Raw genomic sequence first — 12,720 nt, 5'->3', positions numbered from 1 at the left:
CTAACTAAAATGGAGGGTTTTATTTTTCCTTTTTGTTTTTGGAGCATTAATTTTAGCGATTTTCAAATAAAATGAAAAGAATGACACCAAAAAAGAATCAAATAAAATAAATCAAAATGTGGAATCTGTCTTGATTGTATTTTATTATAGTTATGTGTTTCTGGGAATCAAATTGTTTGAGCTGTTGAGTTGAGCATGTTCTTTTTGTTCATTGCACCAACTGCTTTCATATGATGAATATTTTCTGTGTTTCCCTTTCTTCCTCTCAGAATTTTAGAGTGCATCGTCATGCTGTAGAGGTGTCAAAATGGGTGATTTGGGTGGGTTTGGATTGGTTAAAATGGGTAATGGGTATAAGTGAGTCAACTCATTTGTACCCATTTAATTAGATGAGTATAAATGGGTAAGTCAAAAAATGAATTGGGTAACTTAATTACTCATTTATAACCCATTTATTTTAACTTTTTGTAAACTCATTTAAATTCATTTTTACAAACTATGTTATTAATTTATATCACCCTTTGCACCTATCATTAGTTTTAAATATTTACTTATAATGTTCAATAAACCTAATTACCAATTTTTTTCCATCCGTACTCTATGTTACAAAATTACATACTATTTAATAATTGAACAATACGAATATAAAATTTTAAACTAAGTACTATAAAAGTTAACATAAAAACTTAATCCAAAAATTTTGAACCTCTAGCATTTTTTTCATATGTAAATTTAACATTTCATTTTGGAAAAGTAGGAAAAGAGGTTAAAATTTGTCATGAATTGGTAATGTTTAAAATTGAGTAAGTTAACAAACTAAAAGAAAATAAAATAACAAGATAAAACCAATAAATAATAATAATAATGAAACAAATGTAGTTAATATCATGACAAAATGAAAAATCTGAAAAAAAAGGGTGGGGGAAGAGAGGAGGTTTGGGAGAAGACAATTCTAAATGAGTTAATTGGATTCAATAGGTTGCCCAATAATTTTCATTTAATAAATGGGTATTATTGGGTAATCCATTTATACCCATATGCAAAAAAACTTAAGATACCCATACCCATCTATTCATGGACGGGTATGAATAATTTTAATTAAATGGATTTATTTGCCACCTATATCATGCCATTGAATTTGCTCAAAGTCTTAAACACTTGCAAAAAATAGTTGTCAAAACCATCGAAGCGTGCTAGAACAGTGTAATGGAACTACGGGTATGTTGCAAAAGCAATCTTTCCAACATTTTGTATTGCTCAAGTATTTTTTGCATACTTAAACAACAAATATTTGAGTTAAAGGTGTATTGCAGTATAGTGTCAAGAAATAGTAGAGACAATTATTCAGCGCAATATGGTGTTTATAATTTTTATCAAGTTATTGCTTGTATGAGCAAGGTCAGAGAAATAAATAGAGTTAAGCAAATTGTCTCATACTTGTTCAAGAAGCAATTCATCCAGTGTAGATACAAATTATTTTATTTTACTTTTTATTTCATTTTATGAAATCTATAAACTCAAAACATCTTTTGAGAGCTGGATAGACCAAAGAGCTGGATAGACCAAAAAATTTGACTTCATCAAGGCTAACAGCCATACTGTTTGCGGATGTCACAAACATTAAGAACTACAACCCTCATTAAAAAAAAATCAATCGAGTTTGATAAGTTGTTTGCAAAGATGTGCTCGGTGACCATTATGATTGAATTTGAAGTTCCTACTTCTGGTGCTAGCTCAAGAAAAATTCTGAGTATGGACTATGACTGGGGCTTTTTTTAAAAAAAAAAAAAATAATGCTGCAACAATAATTGGGACAAACACAGGGTTGAGGAAGAGAAGGGCATATGCGTCAACGGCTTTGGTAAATGCAATAGCAAGACTTTTGAGAAATAAAGTTCCGTGCAATTTTATTTTAGTGTGACTTATTGTTTTGGAGCTCATGATGTATGAAGTACAAAGTCCTTGTGCATTAACTTCAATAGTTATTTGATGAATACTTTCTAGCTCGCATATAAAGTACTTTAGGAGTATTTATAGCGGAAGTAGACCCTATAAATAAAGCAAAACCAAAAAGGAAATAGGCAAGTGTTCCTAAATATTTCACATAAGTGGCATGAGTTTTGTAGTCAAAAGCTCAATCTTTTGTAACTATTTTTTTTTCCAAAAATTTATATAAATCTTTTGTAACTATGCTTCTCTTTTTATCTACAATTTCTCCAAAATCGAGGTAAATTGTCTCTTATTGCTAGATTGCCTCTGAGGATTAACAAAAAACATGCTATCTTTGATTGTTAACAAATGGTAAAGACCTTGACTCTGCCTTAACTATTGGCAGGAATGCAACAAAAAAAAAACCAATAAGATTGTGTAATTTCACAGCTCAAGAACGTCAATAACCTCCAAGAGTGGGAGCAAAATTCCCCTAAGTGGATCTTTCACCAATAATCAAAAGTATGACGCACCTCCAAGACCCAAAGACCAAGAATGGAGTTAAATCTCCCTTCAATTATACTATTTTGATTTCCAAATCTGTTGATGGTAGGTACAATTCAATTTGAATGCGACAATAAGGTTTTAGTTCACATGTTTTAGTAGTGTTCACGCCTGAATGTTTTGCAACCATTCCAATCCGTGCAATATGCGTGTTGTGTTGTGGAAAGCATCAGCTATATATGCTAGTATTAATAGTTTAAACCGTGAAAATGAAAGCAAAAGATGAGGGGCTGGATGAAAATGAAAATTTTGAAATTCAGCTAATGGTGGATTTTTTTTTATCATATATTACCTCAATAAGAAAAGGCACAATATCTGGTAAACCGCTCTAACTTAATTGATAGACAACAAGCTACTTTTATTACATTGAATACCTTTTTATTTTTTAAAAAAATCACCTATAAATGATGGAGGGTTAGGCATAGACACTGACCTGTTTACATCAAACACCTTACTTATTTTTCAGGACTTGCAACCTCGACATTATTCCAGTAACAAATGGTGCATATATGAAAGAAAACAACGGAAACAAATGCAATGTGCAATAAACTTAATCAACCAGAAATTTTGGACATCCAATCTTTTATCTCCAATAAAACTCTGTTTCCAGCTCTTACAAGGGTCATTTATGAAAAAGCCGTTATGGTCTCCTTCAATCTCCACATATTGGACTTCCTTCCCGGCTTCCTTCAACCTTCTTGCGTAGTTCTCGACCCTATCTCTTGGGAGCTCAATTCCGCCGGTAATTACCAGCACTGGGTCAAGCATGACAGATTCAAGATTTTGGCTAAAAGTGCCGAAGGGGTTAGCTAGGGGATGGTCCGCATTTTTCCCTTGTGGCAAGGATAGCCTCCAAAATTTATCGTGGAGATTCAATAGGTAAACACATGTAATCTGATCAAGCATGAAAAATAGTACTTCCTTTGTCCCATAAAATTTGTCATTTTTAGAAGAACGTGCAATTTATGTATAGTGACATAAGTAGAAAAGAGAATTTTTACTTTTCCCATATATCCTTAATGGCAGACCATCTTTTATTTGATGTATTAATAATTATCGAGAATAAATGGTGGGTCATAAGAAAAGTAAAAATAAAATTTTATTGAAAAAAGATGAATTGACTTTTCGAAAATGACAATTAATTTGGAATAAGAAAATGTAACAAATATTCGAAAATGACAATTAATTTGGAATAAGAAAATGTAACAAATATGACAAATTTTATGGGAGGGAGGAGGTACTATATAATTGGAGAAGAACATCTAATGATGCGTGTCAGGAGTACTTTCACGTGTAATTGTAGTATATGGGAATAATAGAGCACACCTCTTTGTATGATTTTTTCTGCTACTTTTACTTATGACATTATTTCGGCTGCACGGGCGGAGGGTTGGAGGAGGGCGAGGGAAGAGGCTAGTAACGGTTAATTTTACTTTGAACTATTAAATTATAGATGCATTCTCACTTTAACTTTTTAATTTTTGAGCATTATTTGCTTACTATAATGTTTGAATTATCTGTGTATTTGCTTACTATAATATGAGAATTGTCAATATCTCTAAAATTTGTATATAGTAGATGTTGAGTGTGTCTTTGTATTCCACATTAAAAATTTTACAAAGAAATCTCCTCCCATGGTGGTTATAAATATAGTGGATTTAAGTGAATTTAAATGTGCTAATGGCACTAGTCCAAGTGCAGTATGCACCAGGTCAAGAGAATTTTAGGGAACCAATGCCTCAGTGTGAGAGGAGTTTTGGTTAGGTATCAAACTAAAAGAACAAGTTATGGACCTTTGGACTGTTAAATATTTTGTGTTATTTAGACCATTTTGTGTTTTCACTTTTACATGGCTTTTGGGCCTTGGAATTATTTCTTAGACTTTGTACTCTCTCTTTTGTACTCTCTTTCTATTATAGTAAATTAGCTACCCTTTCTCTTTTGTACTCTCTTTCTATTATAGTAAATCAGTTATCCTTTCACCCATGGACGTAGGTCAGTTTGACCAAACCACGTAAAATTTTGTGTTTTTCTGTTTGACTTATTTGATTTGTTATTGTCTTTATTGGGTTGCCAAAAATCATATTATTCTCTTTGATCAATTTCATGGGACCAAACCTAAAAATTAGTATCAGAGCTTCAGGTTTCGGCTTCAAGTTCTGGGTTTTAGATTTTGGGTTCAAGTTTTGGGTTCTTGATGACAATAATAGACTATCAATATCAATTCCGGTACGATGATTTAGCATTACAGAGCGTCAAGAAAAATCCTTCATTGGAGTTCAGTTGGGTTTTGAAGAAAAGCAAATTGATCCATTGGAGTTCATTAAGGGTTTTATGAAGAAGGTGGAGTAAGATTACTATGTCAGTGCTTTTAGCCCATTGGGATCTGTTGAACCTTTTATGAGTTTTAATCCGTTGGAACCTATTGAGTCTTTTGCATCTTGATTCGTTGGTGGTAGTTCGGTGGGGTCTGTTGCGACTTTGGTGGTTTGTTGGAATCCATTGGAACTTTTATGGAGAAGGTGGAGTTTGTTTTCTATTTGTTTGCTATTTATCGATGTTGGATACACGCCAAAGTGAAGATTTGTTCAATGTGTCTTTGTATACCACATCGAGAATTTAACAAAGAAGTCTCTCCTCATGGTGGTTATAAATATAATGGGTTTAAATGAATTTAACTGTACTAAGGGAACTAATCCAAGTGCCGTATGCGCTATGATGCAATCCAAGGTTCAAGTCCAAACTCAAAGGTTATTTCACTTGTTCGTGTCAAGCACAAGTTGGATTGCTCATGCGACAACACCTTCATACTCAAGCTATTCAAATGGAAGGAAGTAAAGGAAAAACTGCCAGATGAAGTTTGAAAACAAAGTTGGTCATTGGAGTAATTTATTTCCTTGTTATTGGTCAGCATTATTAAAGTGTTTAAGTATTTATTTTCATTGTTTCTTAGTAGCTAAAATTAATGGCCAGCTTCGTTGCTCAATAAGGCCGATTGGTTTCCTAGTCAAAGTAGGATTGTTTTTACTTAAGTCATTCCATGTTGTTTACAATTTAGGGTTTTAAGGCTATAAATAGCCTTGTCTTGTAAACGTTTGGGGGGGGGTTGCTTTTTTTTTTTTTTAAATGATGAAGCAAATTCTAACAAGATAAGACGACAAAGAGACAACCAACAAACAATGATTCAAGACATAAGACAAAAAAAACATGGCTGGACAGCAAGGATTATCAAACGACACAAGCAAATTATGAGGAAGATCGACAAACAGCAAGACAATTAACTCAAACGACAAACAAAACTTAAAGAAAACAACAAGAAGTTGACACAAACAACCAAAACAAAAAATTATATTACCTGGTATGTCAACCAGCTCTGATAGCTAGATGACACAAATCCCGCCAAAAAAGAAACCCGTATTTCACAAGCCCTAGACTTAGACGATTTCCCAAAGTTTGAGTAGCGGAAAGAATCCTTAGACCCCTCTAATCCCCGAGTTGTGATCTCACAACTAATGAATTAGCAGACTCGATTTTGGTAGAAGGCACCACAATCAAGTGCGTTTCTTGATTGATAAAGCCAATGAACACTAGAGCCTAACTCTAAGTATTCAAAAGAAGCTTGCAACAAGCCTTAAGAGAAAAACTCTCAAATTTTTTTATCAAAAACAAAATCAGCCCCCCTAAGACGTTTACAAGACAAGGCTATTTATAGCCTTAAAACCCTAAATCCTAAACTAACATGAAATGACTTAAGTAAAAACAATCCTACCTTGACTAGGAAACCAATCGGCCTTATTGAGCAACAAAGCTGGCCGTTAATTTTAGCTACTAAGAAATAATGAAAATAAATACTTAAACACTTTAGTAACGCTGACCAATAACAAGGAAATAAATGACTCCAACGACCAACTTTGTCTTCAAATTTCATCCGGCGGTTTTTCCTTTACTTCCTTCCATTTGAATAGCTTGAGTATGAAGGTGTTGTCGCATGCAATCCAACTTGAGCTTGACATGAACAAGAGAAATAACCTTTGACCTTGGATTGCATCACACTAATCAAAGAGAGTTTCAGAGCGTCCACACTCCAATTTGAGAGGATTTTCGGTTAGGCATCAAACCAAAAGAACAAGTTATAGGCCTTTGGGCCATTAAGTATTTTGTGTTATTTAGACTCTTTTGTATTTTGAGTTTTGGATGCCTTTTGTACTCTCTTTATGTTATAGTAAATTTGCTTACCCCTTTGCCGGTGAACGTAGGTTAGTTCAACCGAACCATGTAAAATTCTGTGTTTCTCTGTTTGATTTATTTGATTTGTTAGTGTCTTTACTGGGCTGCCAACAATCATTCTGTGTTTCTCTGTTTGATTTATTTGATTTGTTATTGTCTTTACTGGATTGCTAATAACTATATTATCCTTGTTGCTCAATTTCTTGGGACCAGACCTAACAGTAGAATATCTATTTTCTATTAATTAATTATGCACCTGACATGCACTAGTGAACCTTCAGATTTTGCATAATATTTCTTTCAAATATTTCTTACTTCAACCAGAAAAGAAGTGCATGAAGTTATACATATGAAGACTGAACTTGTGTCAACTTCTATATAACTTTGTAGCTACGAGTAATAACTTTAGCAAATTTGTTTCTAACTAGGTTCTAACTACTGTACAATACATACATTCATGAGGCTGCTATACTAAATTTTGCACTATATTTGCATATGATATGGAACATTGATCAGCGCTATAAAATTGGATTTGGAGTTAATTGAACATTTAAGCGTCACGCTAGTTACAATAGTACCTATCAAGAATCTCCACATTAAAGAGTGGTTCAGGCATCCCCTCTGCTTCAGACTTTGGTTCTCAGTGTGCCACCAAAGAATGGTGCCATCAGCACATAACCACGTACACAAACAGGGGCTAACACCGGCGAACCAGGCCCATGCTGAACGGCCAAATTGTGAGCCATATAGCCACCGGAAGAGTCGCCAATTATATAAAACTGATCAAAGTCAACCACCCGATCATGCAACCATGTATCATATTCATGACCAGGAAGCCTATCTGAGATTGCTTGAGCTTGAAGCCACTTGAGAGAAGCTACTGCATCATCCATTGCAGCCGGAAGTCTATGCTCCGGGGCTAACCTGTAGTCTGGTGCAACTACAAGGGCTTGTAGTCCCGAAGCTAGGCGTAGGCAGGCGTTATGATTGTTAGGCCATGTAAATGAGCCCACACAGAAGCCTCTGCCGTGAAGGAAATAAACAACTGGTAGTTTTATGGAAGGATTGGCTGTGTTTACAGGCTTATAGAGGCGGAGATAAAGGTTGTTTTGGCTGTCCAATTGACAATCTTTCTCGACAATAGAATCGTCTTCATGTATTGGGATATTGTGTTGGAAAATTAGTTTGTACTATGAAAATTAATCATGACTTGTGACATGATTTTTGAATGTCATGTCTAGAAGATTGATTTATGCATTTCCTACAAAATTCATTGATACATTAATGTATCTTGCAAGTTGATTAGTTTATTCATGGAACCACTTAATTCATGTGCATGGAACCACTCAATTCATGTACTTGAAGTACTAAATTCATGAATGGACATTAAGTGAAGATACATTGATGAATCTTTTCAAAGTCATTAGTTCATTTATGGAACTACTCAATTCATCAACTTGAAGTACTAAATTCATAAATAGACATTAAGTGAAGTTCATGTACTTTTGCTCTTATATTGCCTATAAATAGAGGTAGTCTAACCTCTCTTGTGTCAACTTTTGTTTAAGTATCTTAGAATTGCAAATCCAACTTCTTGTATCTCTTTCTTGTGAAAACTAAGCTTAAACTTGCAATAGGCTAGTTTTCATTTCCATTGTATCCCAGAGGTAAATTGCTATTTCAACCCGGTTAGCAAGATAGTGGGGGCAAATAACACTATAAGGAGAGTAATCACACGTTTTGGAAACTCTCTTGAATTCCTTAAAATTAGTTTAGTTTAGTTCTTGAAATTATTTTTGTGATAGCTCTATAGTAGGTTCCATACACTTGTAATCCCTATATTCTCCAACAATCTTAAACTGTTATTTTAGTTTGGTATGGAATCTACTCGAGAATCAATTATCAAGGTGATGAATCAAGACTTTGTCAAGTTGGACCGTTTGAATGGAATGGAACCATTTCTATAAGTGGAATGATAAGATGATCTTCTTCTTGATAGCTTTGAAGGTAGTATATGTGTTGAACCCGGATCTTCTAGAAATTCCTCCTCCAAAGGATGACGATTCAGAGGCTTTAAAGAGACAAAGGAAGAAAAATTTTTGCAGGTTGCTATTCAACAACTATTTTGTTTCTGAAAAATCCATTTGCAGCCACAAATTCTTGCCAAATTGAAAAACTGAATTAACAGACAACAACGAACAGATCTCAGTCTTCGATTTTTGGGAATTAGGACAGAAGTAGAGAATGGTCATATGATAATTTACCTGCTGCCCTGAACATCTATCAAATTGATGTTTGGGGAACTTTTTTTGGCTTTAGGATTTCAAATCCACCCCAATAGAGACCCATTTCTGCAGGCTAAATTAAGGATTTCAATTCCATCGAAAGATAGCGTCATTTGAAATTCGCTCTCCTTTTCTAAGCTAAGCTATCTCTTCCAGAACAACCCGCAAACTATCTCTTCCAAAACAATTTCCTCTGCAAAAAAGAAAGGTCGAACTTCCTCAGTCTCTCCACTTCGACCTCGTGCCTCTCTGATTCATTTCAGGTCTCGTCCTCTTGATCTCCTTCATCTCTTTCTCACCATGGGATTCCCTCGTGAGAAACTAGGGCTAGTTTTTCAGATATTAATTGCAAATTATTTACTAAATCTTTTAAAATCTAGGTCTATTATACTAATTAAAAATAAAATTTGGTTTATTTCTTCTGTTAATTTGTTTGTGATTCTTCCCTACGATTTATGAGCACTTCTTCTTGCCCCAAATTGTTATTGGAAGTGATCATTTGAAACTAAATACCAAACAGTTTTGTGCGAGGGTGCTGTTATAAGCCCTTAGTCTTGACACTTGTATTATAACGCTTTTCGATAATGTGATGTCTTCAAAACCAGATTTGTCTGGACTGGTTAGTTCAACTAGTATAATTGAGAACTCTTCTTTGCACATTCCAGTTCATAGCCAAAAAATGTGTTGTTCAACAGACAAAAATGGGCTAAAATAAATAACAAATGAGACAGTGAGGAAGTGAGAACTAAAGGGAAAACTTAAGTTGATATTTGATGGTCAGGTATATATAAAAAGTTGGCCATTTGCGGCACTTCTAGTGCAGCTGATTGCAATTCCACTGCAAATATGCAATTAATTTGCAATTCTATGGAAATCTTGGTGCTTGATGGTTAGATACATGTGTGAAATGTTGGTGGATTTTCCAAGCTTCCAAATCGTTCCCCTTCTCACAGTGTGGACTGGGAGGAGAAGTTAGGGACTAAGTAAGAAAAGGAATGGGATGACAAGCACTTGGTGCGTATTCAATTGCTGATGTTAGATCTCATTCTTTGGCTGTAATTGTATGTCAAATCTTTTGAAATGTACAAGTTATTTTTAGTTCAAGGAGCGGAAGCAGTTTTCTCTATTTTCTTGATGAAAAAGTCTGAAAAAAGTTTTAAAAGAAGGCCAAAAAAATGATTAAAAGGAAAAACTTTTACATTATTCAGTTTTCCAGATAGAAGACTCGTTTGAAATTGTGCTTTCTTTGTATTTCTTTAGCACTAACTGAGGATTCTTTATGCCAATTGTGAGTTGAGTCATCCTTTGCACCAACGTTGGAATTAGTTTATAGAATCTGCATGAACATTGGGGAAAAAAATGCACTAAATTGCATTGGGATCTTTGAAGTCATACTAGTTGCTTAGACGTTAAGTTGGAGTTACTCGCAGATATACCAAGAGAGATGAAATTAGGAACTTCATCTAATTAAATAACCAACATCTGGATAAGTTGTATGGAATACATGCACGCAAATTGAGAGAAGAAAGGTAGACCTATGTTGCTTTGGCCAGCGGAATGTTTTCAGTTTCTGTGGTTGCATAACTATCAAACTGCCAGCTATCAAACTGGAATGTCTGGTATACTTGGACCAAGGAAATTAAAAACTTAATCAATGCTAGGACCATATGTGGATGTCATATTTGGAAGGCTTGATGTTAATTGATACAGAACGGGTTTCTATTCAATTTCGGACCAAATGGAACGTGCAAAGGAATGGACAAAAGAAGGTTTTTGAAGCCTTGTTCGGCTGTTCGCTGCTAAGGGTCCGCAAGCAGATCCTACATTGGCCAAACGCGGATCCAATCCAAAGTAGGACCAACTCTTTGCTGATCTTGCAGCATGGATCCGGCTCTCAAGGCAATGGATCTCCGTGCAAATCCTGGCATTGAGAAGATGCCTCAGATCTCTGCACCCTGGATCTATAGCCTTCCCTAATGGATTCGCGGATCTGTGTCATGGATAGACACGACTTTTATTTCATTTTAATATTTTTGGGGTATTTCCCCTCTTTTCTAAAATAAATGTTTATAACCTATAAATAGGCATCGTTAGGGTTATTTTTTTCATTCAACTATAAACTTTAATCAGACTTTCATTGGAAATTCCAATAGATTGAGAGATTTCTTTCATTTCTTGGAATCTGTCAGGAAATTGTTTTTGAAACTTTTTCCTTTGGGCTATGCATTTGTACCTTTAATCATGTTTTGCTAATCCCTTTTTTTAATTCATCAACATTATGCAATGCATTTTAAACTATTAAACCAGAATTGTGCTGTTAAAATACTAGAATTAGAACTTTTGGCTGCTCAAACCTAAAAGGTTTGCACAAGTTATATGCACACTGTGATGCTTTTTATACAACTATACTTGATTATCATGTCAATATTTGCGTACTTGTCTCTGTCCATGATAATATCCTCATTTGCTTCCGGGTACGTTTCTGCATCTTCTAGCAAATATTATTCTTTTTTTTTCCCAACGGTATTCTTTTTATATATATATTGAACGTGATAATACAAGATGTCAGTTACAAAAGTGGACATTGGTCCTATATATTATTCTCCTGTATACTCTCTTTGAGCCACAGTGGGAAACTTTGTTTTCATATTACATTGGAAACAAGTTCAGTTGCAAATTGTGCCATTTTACGAGCACATCTATTTCCATCTCTATACACAAAAGAAAAAGTACAGTACTGGAACATGTCACTCAATTGTCCTATATCTTCCATTATGGTGGCTATTGGTGATTCCTCCATGCATCTCTTGTGGATTTTTTCAGTGATAGCTTTGCAATCAGATTGCACCTCTATTCTTTGCCACCCAACTTCGCTAGCCATTACCAGTCCCTGTCGGATTGCATCTGCTTCTTCTAATTCTGCTCCCCAGCTGCTATACTTTCTGATACCTCTGGCTTCAACAAGGTTTCCATAATTGTCTCTTGCTATATATCATTCCTAACCCTGGTCCTGCTAACGTAGTAGGGACAGCTGCATCAGTGTTGATCATGACTACGCCTGCATCTAGCAAAAATTATTCTGGGCTAACATTTTGTAGTTTGGTCAATCTTTTTGTCCCTTGGTGCATAGTCTCTCTATTCGTTATTCAGTTTGAGCTTGCATTGCTCGGTAAGCGTGAACTGAATGATAAAACAATGCTTTTCCTTCGCCCTTACAATAAGTGTATGCAGAAAACTGACCTACCCAAAAACTGCCTGCAGAAAACTTGAATTCTGTATGTAAATATTTCTTGATATAATGTAGAGCATATTCTGAACCACTACATTAGATTGAAATAGGTAAACGGTATGACACGTCAAAGAAAAAACTTGCAGGCCAAAGTATTCTTTGGCAAACAACAAGAGGCCACAAGCAGAAAAGGTATAATTTACTTAGTGTTGTGTTAAATGAGTATTTTGGCATGTAACTTTGAAATAAAATTGTCCCAGCAAATTGCTAATTGGCTTGGAAATTTGCCTACAAGAAAATTTTGAAAAGCAGAAATGTCTTATTTTGCGCATTCAATTTATGATGGTCAGAATCCTTGAATCTCATTTTAGAATTTTGTGCATTGTGTCAAGTCTCTGACTATATAGGAGAACCTTGGTCCTTAGAGTCCCTTACTCGAAACGGCACTTACCTGGGATTTACTCATTATGGAGAAATTCTAGACAT

At 34.8% G+C, this 12,720-nt stretch overlaps 1 pseudogene; it reads right to left on the bottom strand.

Annotated features, from left to right (window-relative positions):
• Window positions 1-2,278: 2,278 nt before the first annotated feature.
• On the bottom strand, window positions 2,279-11,886 carry LOC113756792 (annotated as a pseudogene).
• Between the last annotated feature and the right edge of the window lie 834 nt (window positions 11,887-12,720).

Source organism: Coffea eugenioides, unplaced genomic scaffold (genome assembly GCF_003713205.1).
Source record: "Coffea eugenioides isolate CCC68of unplaced genomic scaffold, Ceug_1.0 ScVebR1_2488;HRSCAF=3521, whole genome shotgun sequence".
Lineage (NCBI taxonomy): Eukaryota > Viridiplantae > Streptophyta > Magnoliopsida > Gentianales > Rubiaceae > Coffea > Coffea eugenioides.
The sequence above is the reverse complement of the archived record's forward strand: the minus strand, read 5'-3'. Positions and strand labels throughout refer to the sequence as shown.